This window comes from Megascapheus bottae, chromosome 14 (assembly GCF_031878675.1).
Source record: "Megascapheus bottae isolate mThoBot1 chromosome 14, mThoBot2.hap1, whole genome shotgun sequence".
Taxonomy (NCBI): Eukaryota; Metazoa; Chordata; class Mammalia; order Rodentia; family Geomyidae; genus Megascapheus; species Megascapheus bottae.
The window spans coordinates 59,670,345-59,685,737 of NC_143522.1; the positions used below are offsets into that span (position 1 = coordinate 59,670,345).

The following is a 15,393-nucleotide window of genomic DNA, read 5'->3' on the forward strand; positions in this document are numbered from 1 at the left end:
ACTTGGGCTCCGGCACGGGCAAACCGGACCCGCCTCTGGCAAGGCCCTGAGAGACGAACAAAGGGGCCAAGCCGGGGGAATGGCAGCAGCCCCGCTGACCTCCCTCGCGCCCGGGTCTCGCTCCTCGCCCGCCGCTGGGCGTCCCGGATCCCGGTTCCGGGCCTGGCCCTTCCGACGGCCCAAAGCGTTCTCGCTTCCCCTTCTTTCAGGCTCTTACCCAGGCTTGGCGTCCCAAACTGCTCCGGTCCAGCTCCAAGCAGGCCGCGGGCAGAGCCAGGCCCGGCCGCGGCCCTCGAGTTCCCAGGAAGCCGCAGGCCGCGCAGGTCGAGCCCGGCAGGCGGCACAGGAAAAGCCGCGTCTCGTCCCTCCCCTTCCTCCAGGGGACCTGGTGACAGGGGGAGCGAGAGGTTTCCCCTCAGCCGCGGCGGCCGACGGCGGAGGTCGGGTCCCCGGCACGCGGTTCCTCAGACCCTGCAGTTCAGAGGGAGGCCCGCGCGGGGTTGCCGGCGGCGGCGGCGGGGGCAGGCCGCGTCCATCGCGATCCGGGAGGGGGAAAGGAGGAGGGTCGGACGACAGCCGGGCGGGGAGTCGGCCGGGGGCGGCCCTGGCCGGCGGAGGCGGAGCGAGTCCGCGCTCCCGGCGGCGACCCTGCCGGCGGCCACCTGAGGCGCTGCGGAGACGACCGACCCACAGCGCAGGGGCGCCAACCCGGGAGGGGGGCGCCGGACGGGCACGGCGCGTCGCCGTGTCGCCCCGGCCCCGCGGCCTCGAGCTCGCTCGGCCGACGGCTCCGGCTGTTCTAGGCCCGGCCCTAGCGCCGCGCCGTCAGTCGGAGCGCCCCCCCCTCCCCCGGGCACCCGCGCACCTCGTGCTCGCACGTTCCGCTTGTTTTGCTCGGGGTCCCGCACTTCCTGTGCTCCTGTCCCAAGTGCCCCCACCCCACCCCGCTGCGCCGGCCGCCAGCTTCCCTTCGCGCGCACGGAAGTGGCGTCGCGGGAGGAGCAGCGCCGCCCTTCGGCCCTGGGAGGCACGGCACCCCGCCGTTCTCCAGAGGGACCGGCGGACGGGCTCGGAAGGACCGGCGAGGCGGCAGCTCCCTTGTGCAGGTGGGAGACTTCAGGCCCCGCCACGCGGAAAGACGCTCGGCCACGCCGAGGGCCCATTTCCAGCTCCGCTCCCGGTGGCTTATGGCCGTGCCCTTCCACCCTTTCGTCTTTTTAACACATTTTGAATAAGATGACCTGCTTGCCCACAGGTGGTACTCGGAGGCAGCTTAGGACGGACGGTATCTTTAAAGCAAGGAGGAACACGTTCTCTTGGTTTGTGAGATAGGTAAAGCTAGGCCCTAGACTCTTGTAGTCTTCTTACCCTTGTACCTTTGAGCAAAAAAAAAAAAGTATATATATATATATGTATATAATCTCAGATTTGAGCCCTCACACAGTCTGACTTGCTGTGTACTCAGTAGCTGGGTAATGTTATCACTTTTCCCTGGATAGCTATGAGCACATGTCCACTATCCAGTCAAGAGTATCTTGGCACAACTCAACACCTGAAGTATTACAAAGTTGGGAGTGTTGCGCTGAAACGACTAGAAAAGTCTTAGAGAAGGAATTAAGATACCTTCCGGATCTTGAAGAACTGGAACACAGAGGGCACTAAAGGACAGTGGATAAGCCAGGGGAAAAATACAGAAGAAAAGCTTTAATCAACAGGAGACAAAGTCTCAGGTATAGTGGGAAAGTCCTTGAATGAGGATGCAGGAATTAGGCTGTTACAACATAGAAAATCAATCCGAAGAGGATTTATATGGGAAGAGCATCCAGAAAAGAACTACCTACATAAGGAGATCAGCTGAGAAGTTAGTAATGTTCTGATATGGAGAAAACTAAGGCCCAGCCCATTTGGTAATAAGAATGGAGAAGAAATGAACCTACAAAATACGTCAAAAGATGATATATCCAAATTTAAGTGATTTCACGTTTCAGCCCTTGCAGAGAAGATACCTGGAAGCTAGGGAAATGATGCTATTTACAGAAAATGGAAAAGTTTAGAAAAGTAAACTAAGTTCCTTTACTAATTTTTGTGGATGTATTTTCCTTTACTCCTGCACTCTCTACCTGCATTCCTCTCTTTCTGCCCCTAACTTAATAACTATAGTGTGCTTTAAATAAACCTTATCAAAATAACACTGTGATGTTTCATGTGTTTTCTAAAAACACACACACACACATATATATGTATGTATGATATGTAATTATCACATATTTAGTGTGTGTGTGTGTGTGTGTGTGTGTGTGTGTGTGTGTGTTTCCGGAGATTGAAGCCAGATGCTTATTTTAGGCAAATGCTCAGCTACTGAGCAACACCCTGAGCACATATAAACCTAAAAACAAAAAGGAGGGCCGGGAGTTTGGCCTAGTGGTAGAGTGCTTTGCCTAGCATGCACAAAGATCCGTGTGGCCCAAGTGGTAGAACTCTATCCTTGAGGAAGGCCCAAGGACAGTGCTCAGGCCCTGAGTTCAAGCCCCAGGACTAGCAAAAACAAAAATACAAAAAGGAATTCATGGGCTGGGAGTTTGGCCTAGGGGTAGAGTGCTTGCATAGCATGCATGAAAACCTGGGTTTGATTCCTCGGTACCACATACATAGAAAAAAGCCAGAAGTGGTGCTGCAGCTCAGGTGGTGGAGTGCTAGCCTTGAGGAAAGCCCAAGGACAGTGCTTAGGCCCTGAGTTCAAGCTCCAGGACTAGAAAAAAAAACCAGGGGAATTCATACATGCTAGAACAGAGTATTTAAAAAAACAAATAAAGGGCCAGGAGTGTGGCCTAGTGGTAAAATGCTTGCTTAGCATGCACAAAGCCCTGCGTTCGATTCTTCACTACTACATACACAGAAAAGGCCAAAAGTAGCACTGTGGCTCAAGTGGCAGAGCACTAGCCTTGAACAGTGCCCAGGCTCTGAGTTCAAACCCCAGGACTTACCAAAAAAAAAAAAAAAAAGGAATGAAGTTCTGAAGAAAATAAAAGATCCAGGTGAAGTCACTGACAATTCGTAAATACATGTCCAAAAAAAGGGGGGAAGTAATTAAATGCTCATATTCCACCATAATGTCAAAACTTAATCATATTTTTGGCCAGGCACTATCTGGGAGGCCCAGATCGTTACAGCCTTCACCCTTGGTAAGCTATATAAAAGTCTAGTGGAGAGGGAAAAACTGAAGGAAAGTGAAAGAAGGGTGATGACATTGTCCAAAAGGAAATATACTCATCTGACATATGAAACAGTAACTCCTCAATAACTCAATAACAAAACTCAAAAAACAATGTAGGGGAATGTGGGTATCTCTACACACCATCTTTATTATCTTTCTCATAGCATTTTTACATGCCATCAGCAGGTATGCTCTGGGAACATGAGGAAGTATTAGCTTTGAAAGGCCTCAAAAATAATATATAAAGACCAAGTATAGAGGTTCATGCCTGTAATCCAGCCAGCTTCTCTGGAAGTAGAGGCAAAAGAATTTGGGGTTCGAGGCCAGCCTGGGAAAGTGTTAGAAATAAGATCATGTCTCAAAATTTAAAAATACAAAAGGGCTGGTAGGTGGGGAGGCACATGGGTCAAGTTGTTGAGTACTTGCTTAGCATGCCCAAGGCCCTGAGTTTGATCCACTATCACCCCCCCAAAAAAAGTGTCTGATAATAATGGCTCACACCTTTAATACAGGATACTTAGGAGGATGAGATCTGAGGAGAATGATTTGAAGCCAGCCAGGCAAGAAAGCCCAAGAGGTGCCCGGGAGTTTGGTCTAGTGGTAGAGTGACTGCCTATTATGCACGAAGCCCTTCAATTCCTTGGTACCACATACATAGAAAAAGCCAGAAGTGGTGCTGTGGCTCAAGCAGTATTGCTTTAGCTTTGAGAAAGCCCAAGGTTAGTGCTCAGGCCCTGAGTTCAAGCCCCAGGACAAGGAAAGGAAAGGAAAGGAAAGGAAAGAAGAAAGTCCAAGAGGCTCCTATTTTCAGTTTAACACCAAAAAGGCAAAAGTGGAAATATGGCTCAAGTGGGAGAGCATCAGCCTTGAGTGAAAAAGCTAGAGGATAACTCCCAGTCCCTGAGTTCAAGCCCCAGTACCAGCAAATAGGCACACACACAAATACATACACACACACCTCAGAGCTCCCTGGTTATTAGGGAGACAATGTGGACATGCATAAATATAAAGATCTGCAGAGGACTTCTCTTAGTGGGAAGGAAACAACAGACTTAGGCTTCCCTTTCATGAAGGATCTTCAGTATACATATAATCACATGAATCCACTCACAGGACCTAAAAGGAAGATGATCGCGCAAATTTTAACTCCTATTTGATGGACTGTCAGGTACCATGAAATACTTTCACGTAAGTCTTATAATTTTCTCCTCTGTGACAATTATGTGGCATTATGTATCACAAACATTAATTTGTTAGCTGTAATATATATATATATATGCTGTAGAATATAGGCTTTTCTTTAACTTTGAGCTGGAAATGTTCATGTTGTACTCCAATTCTGAGAAACTCAGGATATGAAAATGTAATCTAGCATTTTGGTGCAGTAACAAATTAAATTTAACTAGAGCCTAGAGCCATGTCATCAGAAATGGTCTCTTTCAGGGGTAGAAGACTATGGTTATTGGATCCAGCTTGCTAAAGTGAGCTACAATAAATAAGACCTGTCCCTTTTGAGCTGAGAAACTCTGAAAAAGCCACTTAACTTTGAGGGTCCCCCACCTTTTACATAAAATCAAGACATGATTTAACACTAAAACTGGTTTTGTTTTGTTTCAGCAAGTGGGAAAGTGGACTGGATAGCAATTCTAGTGTTTTTATTTTGCATTAATATATACCAGCTCTATGTCATGTTGAAAAATTTTTTAAAAAACTGAGACTTCCTCTGACATCCTAAGGTGTTTTGTTTTTTTTTTTACAGCCTCTGTAATATTTCCAAGGTTGAGAAGTTAATACTTCAAGAGGCAGGTACATTTTACTTTGACCTTACACCACTTATTATATGAGTTATTGCACATTTATTACAGAAAGAGTGTACACTGGAGACTCAACAGAGCAATACTGGAAACCTAATTCTTGTCTCACTAATTCTCAATTTGGAAGTTAGTTAACCCCATCCAAACTTCAGTTTCCTCATATAGCAAACCACTACCTGATTTGATAATAAGAATTAAGGAGATTATATATGCAAAGAATCTAGGCTAACTTTCTTAACCTTAGTTGAATTAGATTCGCCTACCAATATATATATTTTTTTTAATGCTGCAATAGCAGTATTTGGGGGACAGTGGCAAAAGGATTTTGAGTTCAAGACCAGCCTGGGCTACACAGGAAGACTGTCTCAAAAACTAACACAAAAAGTAGGCAAATGAATAAATAAACAAATGAAATTAAAAAATTAAAACAGACTTTCTTTGTGTGTGGGGGGGGAGGGGTTGTGGGGCTTGGACTTGGCCTGCGCACTGTCCCTGAGCTCTTCAGCTCAAGGCTGCTGCCCTATCCTTGAGCCAAGCCCCACTTCCCATTTTCTAGAGGTTAATTGGAGATAAGAGTCTCAGGTCCTTTTGTGCCTAGGCTGGCTTTGAACCTTGATCCTCAGATCTCAACCTCCTGAGTAGCTAGGATTACAGGTGTGAGCCACTTTGCCCAGCCTGCCTTTCTTTTTCCAAACAGTTTTAGGTTCATTAAGAAAAAAAAATCTGAGTGGAGCCAGGATTAGAGAAGAATGTAAAATGCTACATATCTACTTTTGTAAGTGTACAGAATAGAGGTTGGAGGCATGGCTCAGGTGGTAGGTCACCTGCCAAAGAGTATATTTAAGGCTTCAGATAGCAAGTCCAGGTCTCAGACAGAAAAATACATATAGAGAATAGTTTTGCTGCCTGAAAATGCTTGTGTTCCTACTCTGACACAACTAGTTCACAACTATAATGCTAGTTACTCAGGAGACCTTGAAACCCAAAGTTCAAAACAAAAATAAAAACAAGCCTAGTGCTAGTGGGTCACACCTGCAATCCTAACTATTCAGGAAGCTGAGGTTTGAGAATCACAATTTAAAGCCAACCGGGGAAGTACAGACTAAGATTCTTGTCTCTAATTATCCAGAAAACTGATAGTAAAGTGGAAGAGCTCAGGAACAGCACACAGGACCTGAGTTCAAGCACCACAACAAAAAGAGAAAGAAAGAAAGACAGGGAGAGAGAGAGAGAGAGAGAGAGAGAGAGAGAGAGAGAGAGAGAGAGAGAGAGAGAGAGGAGGGGAGGAGAGAAGGGATAGAAGGAAGGGAGAAAGAGAAAAAGAGAGAGAGAGAGAATAAATTTCCTGTGTTCTCTTCCCATACCATGTCAACTATATGTCTCTTTCTCTATAGTTTTGTATTTTTCAGAATGTCATACAATGGGAATTATATAGCATATACCTTTTTCAGATCAACTCTTTCATTTAATACTATGCATTAAAGATTCCTCTATAGTTTTAGTAGCTCATTTCTTTTTAACGCTGAATAACATTCAGTAGTCTGGATGTGCCACAGCTTATTCATCTAGCTGCCTACTGAAAGACCTCTTAAATTCCAAAGTTTTTGTTTGCTTTTGTTCTAGTACCGGGGTTCAACCTGGTCCCCTGTGCATGCTAAGCACGTGCTTTACCTGTGCATACACCCCAAGCTCCTGGCTTCCGAGTCCTGTTTGTTTTGTTTCTTAATGTCTTTTTATTTTTAATGGTATTGGGGTTTAAACTTAAGGTCTTGTGCTTGCACTGCAGACACTCTACCACTTACTTACACTGAAACCTGACTTGTAATTCTACTCAGTCACAAACTAAGTAGCTATAAGTTAAAGTGAAAGTTTTTGAATGGGCTTCAGGTCTTCTGTCAGATTTTTCTTGGGAGGGGGACATTGTTTTCTAGTCAGGGATTGATTTCCTAATGGATGGATTGTAAGAGTTCCTTGCATATTTTGCTAACAATCATTTATGTGACACACGTTTTTTGTAAGCATTCCTCCATCTAGGGAACTTTGAAAATTTAATATGTACTAACCACATTTTAAATCAGCATTTCAGTCAGAAAGCAGGATGCATCTCTCTCTCTCTCTCTCTCTCTCTCTCTCTCTCTCTCTCTCTCTCTCTCTCTCTCTGTCTCTCTGTCTGTCTCTCTCTCTCTCTCTCTCTGTCTCTCTCTGTCTCTCTCTCTCTCTCTCTCTCTCTCTCTCTCTCTCTCTCTCTCTCTCTGTCTCTCTCTCTCTCTGTCTCTCTCCTCTCTGAGATACGAGGGTTCCATTATGTAGGCCAGATGGTCATTAAACTAGAGAACATTTTGTCTTGGCATCCTGATTTCTGGAATTTTACATGTGTCCCTCCACTCCCAGCTTTCTTTTGTTTTTTGCCTGTCTTGGGCTTGGGTTCAGGGCCTGAGCACTATCCTTGGTTTTTCTCAAAGCTAGTTCTCTACCATGTAAGCCACAGCACCACTTCTGGCTTTTTTCTATGTATATGGTACTGAGGAATCAAACTCCAGTCTTTGTGCATGCTGGGCAGCCACCACTAGGCCACGCTCCAGGCCCCTCCCAGATCTTTATGTAGGAATTTTGTTTGTTTTATTTTGTCTTTAGATCTTAGCCTCCTTAGTAGGTAGGATTACAGAGTGAGTCATCAAAAGCTAACTTGTAAAGCTTTTAAGCATTGATTTAAGGAGTCAGGAACACGGCCTACTGGTAGAGTGATTGCCTAGCATATGTGAAGCCCTTGGTTTGATTCCTGGTATCACATACACAGAAAAAGCCTTAAGTGGTAGGGCATTAGTCTTGGTGAAAGGCCAAGGACACTGTTCAGGCCCTGAGTTCAAGCCCCAGGACCAGCAAAAAAAAAAAAAAAGAGAATTGATTTAAGTAATTTCTCTGCCAGAACATCTTCCTGTACTCATAATTCTTCAAGAATTAAATCAAGGTGCCGGGAGTTTGGCCTAGTGGTTAAAGTGCTTGCCTAGAATGCACAAAGACCCGGGTTCGATTCCTTGGTACCACATACATAGAAAAAAAGCCGGAAGTGGTGCTGAGGCTCAAGTGGTAGAGCTCTAGCCTTGAGAAAGTCCAAGGACAGTGCTCAGGCCCTGAGCTCAAGCCCAGGACTGGCAAAAAAAAAAAAAGAATTAAATCAAAGTCAGTGGCTCATTACTCTAATACTAGCCACTCAGGAGGCTGAGGTCTGAGGATCTCGGTTCAAAGCCAGCCTGGGCACTAAAGAACATGAGACTCTTACCTCAATGAATCACTAGAAAACGGGAAGTGGGGCTGTGTCTCAAGGAGTAGGGCAGTAGCCTTGAGCTGATGAGATCAGGGACAACACCCAGAGTTCAAGACCCACACCTGACCCCCCCGCCCCCCAAAAAAGGAATTAAATCAAGCCAGGCACAGTTGCTCACACTTGTAATCTTATCTACTCAGGAGAATGACATCTTGAAGATCATAATTTGAAATCAGTCTAGGCAGAAAATTCCACTGTCCTCTGTCTTCAAAATAACCAGCAAAAAGCAGGGCTGGAGAATGTTTCAAGTGCTAGAGTGCCAGCTGAGCAAGTAAGCCAAACAATTGTACTGAGCTCAAACTCCAGCACTGAAAAAAAAAACCTAAATAAAAAAAATGTTTGTTTGTTTGTTTTTTTTTCCAGTCCTACAGCTTAAGGGTCCAGGCACTGTCCTTAATTTCTCAAGGTAGCACTCTACCACTTAAGCCACAGTACCACTTCTTGCTTTTCCTGTGTATGTGGTACCAAGGAATCAAACCCAGAGCTTCATGCATGCTAGGTAAACACTCTACCAGTAGGCCACACTCCCGGCCCTAAACAAAATTTAAAACATGAAATATAAACCCCTCTGTGCTATACACATTGCCTCACAATCTGCTTCCTTTCACCCCTCCAAGCTCATATGTGTCTCAGGCTTGTTTAGCTACAGCTGGTTTCTGAGCATAGACATAAAGTTTTTTGTTTATGGTACTGAGGACTGAAACCAGGGGCTCAGAAACACTAGGCAAGTACTCTACCACTCAAGCTAGACCCTAGCACACTTTTACTACAACTCTCATTCTCCTCTACCCCTACCACACCACCACCACTTCTTCCTCCTCCTCCTCTTTCTCTCTTCCTCCTTCTTTGTCTTTTCCCCTTCACTTCCCCTCCTTTTTTTTTTCTTTTTGAGATAAAATAAATCTCACTATGTAGTCCTAGGCTAGTCTCAAACTGGTAATCCTCTTGCTTCTGAAACCCAGAGTACCTGGGATTATAGGTGTATACCACCATGTTAAGCAAAGGCAGCAGTACTTTTGTTCTCCCCAGTCCTGGGGCTTGAATTCAGGACCTGGGTGCTGTCCCTGAGCCATTTTGTGCTCAAGGCTGATGTTCTACCACTTCTGTCTTTTTCTGAGTAGTTGGTTGGAGATAAGAATCTCACGGACTTTCTTGCCTGGGCTGGCCTAGAACCACAGTCCTCAGATCTCAGCCTTCTGAGTAGCTAGGATTATAGCCATGAGCCACCAGCACCCAGACGCATCAGTACTTTTTAAAGAGTTCTGGGTAAAGTAATATGTTGCCAAAAATGAGGAAATACTTTTCTTGGTCAACATAATAATGATAATAACAATAAGAATATTGACTATATACTTAATACTAAACCTAAGTTTTATGAGCATGTATTATCTCCAAACACTTCTGTATTTTACAGCTGTTAACCCATATGAGTCTTAGCTGTTTCACCTTACTATTGGTGGGAACTTGGCCTGTTTGAACTTTGCTTATCCTAATAGATAAAACAAACACAATAAAATTAAATAACTCTGTGGATGGGAGTTTGGCCTAGTGGTAGAGTGCTTGCCTAGAATGCACAAGGACCGGAGTTTGATTCCTTAGTACCACATACATAGAAAAGCCGGAAGTGACACTGTGGCTCAAGTGGTAGAGCACTAGGGACAGTACTCAGTCCCTGAGTTCAAGCCTCAAGACTGGCAAATAAAAAAAAGTTATCTGGAGCTGAGATCATGGCCTAGTGGTAGAGTTCTTGTCTAGCATGCACGAAGACCCAGGTTTGTTTCCTCAGCACCACATACACAGAAAAAGCCAGAAGTGACACTGTGGCTCAAGTGGTAGAGCACTAGTCTTGAGGAAAGTCCAAGGACAGTGCTCAGGCCCTGAGTCCAAGCCCAGGAATGGCAAAAATTAAAAAAAAATAACTCCTCATAGGAGCATATATTAAATAAGCATATATTAAATTTTACATATAAAATGCCTACCACCTAATTAGCATTCAAAAATGTCAACCATTAATATTAGCTATTAGGTTTGCTCTCTATGATGGCATGTTATGTCATGTCTCTCTCCATTCAACAGATTACATAATAATTGCACTCATGTCTCCCTTTTTCAGGATGAAACAATTCCAGTCCCTTCAGTTGTTTTACCCTACTTGGGCACATTCCAGTTTTTCTTGATGTTCATAAACTGATTCCTAAATACAATATTCAGCCCAGGAAAGAGGAATGCAGGATTCTGTGACCTTGACAGGAGAGGGTCATACAAATCTTCTGTCTCAGAGTTTGTAGCAAACCGAAGTCATCACTTTTTGCTGCCTGAACGTCTGAGTTAGATTCCCTTCATTTGTTTAATTTAGCAGTTGATAGTTTTATCCTTAATAGTTAGTCTTGCTAACCTTCACGTAGTTGGTTCTAATTCCTTCCTTCAGTGGGGATCTCTTTGAACGCTAGCTGGATGGTAACATGTATCAGCCAGCCTTTCAAATATTCTCCTAATAGTCATTCAATAAAGATGCTGGACAGAGTGTGGCCAAAAAAAAAGCTCTGGCATACCACAAACTATTCATCATGTAGTCGTCCATCCCACCATAAAGTAACATCCTCCCAGTATGCATGTCACATAGCTGTGGCCACCTCACAATTATCACCTGACCCAGTTACCTCCTTTCTAAAAATAATAATTTTAATGACCTCTTATCTAAAATGTGTTACTAGTAATGAAATTTCTAAGATCTCTCTCTCTCTTTTCCTCTCTCTCTCTTTCTCTCTCTCTTTTCCTCTCTCTCTCTCTCTCTCTTCCTCTCTTTCTCTCTCTCTTCTCTCTCTTTCTCTTTCTCTTTCTCTCTCTCTCTCTCCTCTCTCTCTCCTCTCTCTCTCTCTCTCTCTCTCTCTCTCTCTCTCTCTCTCTCTCTGGTGATAGTGGGGTTTGAACTCAAGGCCTTATACTTGCTTCCTTATTAGGCAGGTGTTTTTTCTACTTAGAGCCCTATTTATAGGATTTTAAAGAAAATACATCAAATATCTTCGACCAACTATGCTATTCCAACTAATTTTGAGGCAGCTGGAGGAAGGCAATGCAAGAATTTTTAAAGTATTTTTGTAACTTTGAGTAGCCTGACATATTTCAGGATAAAAAATTGAAAACATGACAGTAAGTTAAGCTTGAGATGACTAATTTTTAGTAATTCTGTCTTCTAAGAATCACAGCTTCTTTTCTAAAGGCCCTTTTTTTAAAAATCCTATAATCTGGCTGGGAGTTTGGCCTAATGGTAGAGTGCTTGCCTAGCATGCATGAAGATCCGGGTTTGATTCCTCAGTACCACATGTAGGAAAAAAGCTGGAAGTGGTGCTGAGGCTCAAGTGGTAGAGCTCTAGCCTTGAGAAAGTCCAAGGACAGTGCTCAGGCCCTGAGCTCAAGCCCAGGACTGAATATATATATATATATATATATATATATATATATATATATATATATATACCTATTTATATTTAAAAATAAACTCAAGAGTTTTGACAGTTTGTTACATAATTCACTATAGTCACCAAATCTTGGTAGTAGTGATAAAAGCCAAATCATATTGTAAAAATTGTGTACTTCGTGTTCCTAGTTAGTTGTTCCTGTTCCAAGGCTAGAAAACATTTCTATAATTTGCTAAGATTCTGCCCTTTTGCCTTTAGGAAAATTATTTTTTTTTCCAGTACAGAGGCTTGAACTCAGGGCCTGGGTACTGTCCTTGAGCACTTTTGCTCAAGGCTAGTGCTCTTCCACTTGAGCCCTAGCCCCATTTTCAGCTTTTTCTGTGTATTGGTATCAAGGTGTCAAACCCAGGGCGTCGTGCATTGTAAGCATGCACAGTATCCCTTCGCTAGGCTCCTGGCCCTCATTGTTTTTTTTATTTTTTATTTTTATTTTTATTTTTTTTTGGTTGTTGTTTTTGGGGTTGTTTTTTTTTTTTTTGCCAGTCCTGGGCTTGAGCTCAGGGCCTGAGCACTGTCCTTGGACTTTCTCAAGGCTAGAGCCCTACCACTTGAGCCTCAGCACCACTTCCGGCTTTTTTTTTTTTTTTGTATGTATGTGGTACCGAGGAATCGAACCCAGGTCTTTGTGCATGCTAGGCAAGCACTTTAACCACTAGGCCAAACTCCTGGCCCTGTTTTTTTTATTATGACAATGGTAATCCTAGCTGCTCAGGAGGCTGAGATAGAAGGATCAAGGTTCAAAGTCAGTAAGAAAAGTCTGTGGGACTCCTATCTCCAATTAACCACCAAAAAACTAGAAGTTGGGCAGAAGCTCAAGTGGTAGAGCACTAGCCTTGAGCAAAAAGCTCAGGGATGGTAGTCAGGCCCTGAGTTCAAGCCAGGACTGGCACACAAAAATAAATTGTATTTTACTTATTTTCCTTTCAAACTTTTTATACCTCAAAAATCAAAAATTCATTTGTCTGTCACCATCCACGCTCATCTGAAAGTGAAGTAGAGAAGCCTGAGAACAGGGTTTATCAAACTGAGTGAGAAAACGTAGCTACTTTCCTTTAGCAGTGAGAATTACACTTCTCTCTGGGGTCAGTGTGTCATTTACAACAAGAGCAAAATTAAAGTGGTGACCCGGGCCAGGAGTGTGGCCTAGTGTTAGAGTGCCCGACTAGCATGCACAAAGCCCTGGGTTTGATTCCATGGTATTACATACACAGAAAAGGCCAGCAGTGGCACTTTTACTCAAGTGACAAAAAGTATCCAAGGACAGTGCCCAGGCTCTGAGTTCAAGAGCCAGGAATGTAAAAAAAAAAAAAAAAAAAAAAAAGAATGTCACAGACTTTCCTGCACAAGCTGTCTTTGAACTGTGATACTCAGATCTCAGCCTCATAAGTAGCTAGGATTACAGGTGTGAGCCACCATCACCCTGCTACATGTGTAACTTTTGGCAGAACTTCCAAATGATTTCCAAACTGCACTATTTTACGTCCCTATCATTAGTGAATAGTGTTCTAATTTTTCAACGTACTTCCCAACTCTAGTTATTATATGACTTTATAATGAGATGGCATCTCACTATGTGTCCTAGATTAGTCTGGAACTCCCAGGCTTAAACAATACTCTTGCTTCAGTCTGCTAAGTAGTTGAGACTATGGGCATTGATGGCCACCATGGCTGACTACCCGATTATTAAAAATATATATATTCTACTGGGTGCGAACTAGTATCTACTTGTGATTTTGTTTGTTTCATTTGCAGTGCTGAGAATCAAACCTAGAGCCACTTACAAGTACATGTGCTCTACCACTAAGCTATATTCCAGCTTTTTCATTACACACACACACACACACACACACACACACACACACACACAGTGCTGTTATAATTTGCATGTCTCTAATGACTAATAATTGTTGAGCATTTCTCATGTACTTATTAATTATTTGTCTGTTTTCTTTGAAGAAATGACTGTTCCAACCCTTCACACTTTTTAAGTTGTGTTGTTTTAACTTTAAAAAAAAGCCACAGCCAACTGCCTATGGCTCATACTTGTAATTCTAGCTACTCAGAAGGCTGAGATCTGAGGATCTTGGGTGCAACCCAATTAGGGGAATGGAAGTACATGAGACTCTTACCTACAATTAACCAGCAAAAAACTCAGGCACTGAATTCAAGCCTTAAGACTAGCCACAAAAATGTTTAATTGTAGATCTTTATATATTCTAGTTATAAGTCCATCATCAGATGAACAGCTGGTCAACAATAAAGAGAAGTCCTGAAGCCAGGTGCTAGTGGCTCATGACTGTAATCCTAACTACTCGGGAAGCTGAGATGTGAAGATCACAGTTTGAAGCCCGCCTAGGCAGGAAATTTCAAGAGACTTTAATCTCCAATTCATCACAGAAAAACCTGGATATGGTGCTGTAGCTCAAGTGGTAGAGTGCTACCCTAGAGCAAAAGGCATTCAGGAACAGTGCCCAGGCTTAGAGTTCAAGGCCCAGGACTGGCCAAAAAAGGAGAGAGAGAAGACTTGAACCATTAATCAGCTAGCCCTAATAGGTACCCATCAAACAAGAGTAGAATGCATGCTGCTCTCTAGTCATTTGGGAGATTCTCTAGGATTTAATGAAAGAAAGAAGAAGACAGTACATTGAAAGTTATAAAATGTCCTTGAGAGATTAAAGAGCGTTTGCTGGAGGCATAGTTCAAGCAGTAGAGCAGCAGACAGGAGTGGAAAGGGAATGGGAAGATATGGGCTCAGCTTGACATCACTACAACCATCTTGAATCATAAATGTAATGACTTCCCCAAAATAATGCTAGGTTTTTCCGTGATGGTTTCCTAGCAAACTATAAATAGACAAAAACAGAAGAATGGTATGTGGAGCTTGACAACTGGCCTCTGACTCCAAGAATGTGCCTGACTCCTTGATATTATTTTAAGACACCAAGTACAAACAAACCAGTTAAAACCAGGTGCTGGTGGCTCATGCCTGTAACCCTAGTGACTCAGGAGGCTGAGATTTGAGGACTGTAGTTAGCAGCAGCAAAGGCAGAAAAATCCAGGAGGCTCTTTATTTAACCAGCAAAAAGCCAGAAGCAAGAACTCAAGGCCCCCCAAGTTCAAGCTTCAGTAGTAGAACACACAAAAATAAAAATAAATAAATTTTGGTAGCATGCATCCAAAATAGCTATTTAGCTATTTCCTCTCCTTTCCTTTTTGCTACTATTGATATATATATATATATATATTACCTATTGAGATATATATATATGTATACATCCTATATTTATCAACAAATTTGTAGTTATTGCTTTATGTAGTTGTCTGTCAAGGTGAGACAGAATAAATGTTACAAAAATTCCATTTGTATTAACTTTATTTGTCTTTGAAAGTTACCTTTACCAAAACTCTGTACAGCATATATTTATTTTAAGCTACTGTTAAAATTTTTTTCTTTTTTTTTTTTCTCCAGTCCTGGGCTTGAGCTCAGGGCCCGAGCACTGTCCTTGGACAGTAGGTAGGCTAGAGCTCTACCACTTGAGCCTCAGCACAGCGTTTTTCTAT

The 15,393-nt window shown here is 43.2% G+C and overlaps 1 protein-coding gene across 4 annotated transcripts in view; it reads right to left on the minus strand.

The window, feature by feature from the left end:
- The window catches only part of Hectd1 (HECT domain E3 ubiquitin protein ligase 1), a 95,332-nt gene extending 94,406 nt beyond the window's left edge, over positions 1–926 (minus strand). For 2 of the 4 annotated variants that reach the window (XM_090345351.1, XM_090345350.1), the window contains exon 1: positions 218–662. The gene's annotated coding sequence lies outside the window, so the exon portion shown is untranslated. Of the gene's footprint in view, positions 1–217; positions 665–865 lie in introns of those variants that run through there. The other 2 variants (XM_090345347.1, XM_090345349.1) reach the window with 2 other exon arrangements.
- Positions 927–15,393: the final 14,467 nt, after the last annotated feature.